A 668-nucleotide genomic window follows, 5' to 3' on the forward strand; every position below is an offset into this window, starting at 1 on the left:
GTAACACGAAACCCGCTCCTCGGTTACTTGTGTTTTACACAGGACTCGGTCCAAGACGTTCATTGCTTTGTGCGTCTCAGGCTTGCATTTTTAAGCTGCTGGTGGCACTGGGGATGTAGATGGGAGCACAGTGGACGGTTCTGGTGTTGTTCAGTGACCAGTGTCGGTATCCTGCAAGGGCTCGTCTTCAGCGGGGATCTTCCTTTCTTCTACGTGCAGCTGTAATGACGACGGCCTGGCAGGCTGCCAGCGAGCCTGGGTAAACTACCCTAGGGTAATTAAGGGTGAAGGTGAGGGGTTGACCCTGGCTGGAGGGCAGGTGCCTGCCAGAGCCACTCAGTCACTGCCCCCCTCGGCAGGCCAGGGGAGAGAGAGTACGGTGAGAAGCTCATGGCTCGAGATGAGGATGGGGAGGGATCACCACTTGCAGTCAGGGGAAAAAAATAGTTTAATCTATCACCAATCAAATCTGAGTTAAAAAAAGAGAACTAAAGGCAAATCTTGAAACACCTTCCCCCCACCACTCCCTCCTTCCTGGGCTCAAATTCACTCCTGCTTTTCTCTCCCTCCTCCCCCTGATCAACGCAGGGGGATGGGGAATGGGGGTTTTGGTCAGTCCATCACATGTTGTCTTTGGTGCTCTTCCCTCCTCAGGGGGAGGGATCCTC

The sequence above is a fragment of the Eurypyga helias genome, unplaced genomic scaffold, assembly GCF_000690775.1.
Source record: "Eurypyga helias isolate BGI_N326 unplaced genomic scaffold, ASM69077v1 scaffold16500, whole genome shotgun sequence".
NCBI lineage: Eukaryota > Metazoa > Chordata > Aves > Eurypygiformes > Eurypygidae > Eurypyga > Eurypyga helias.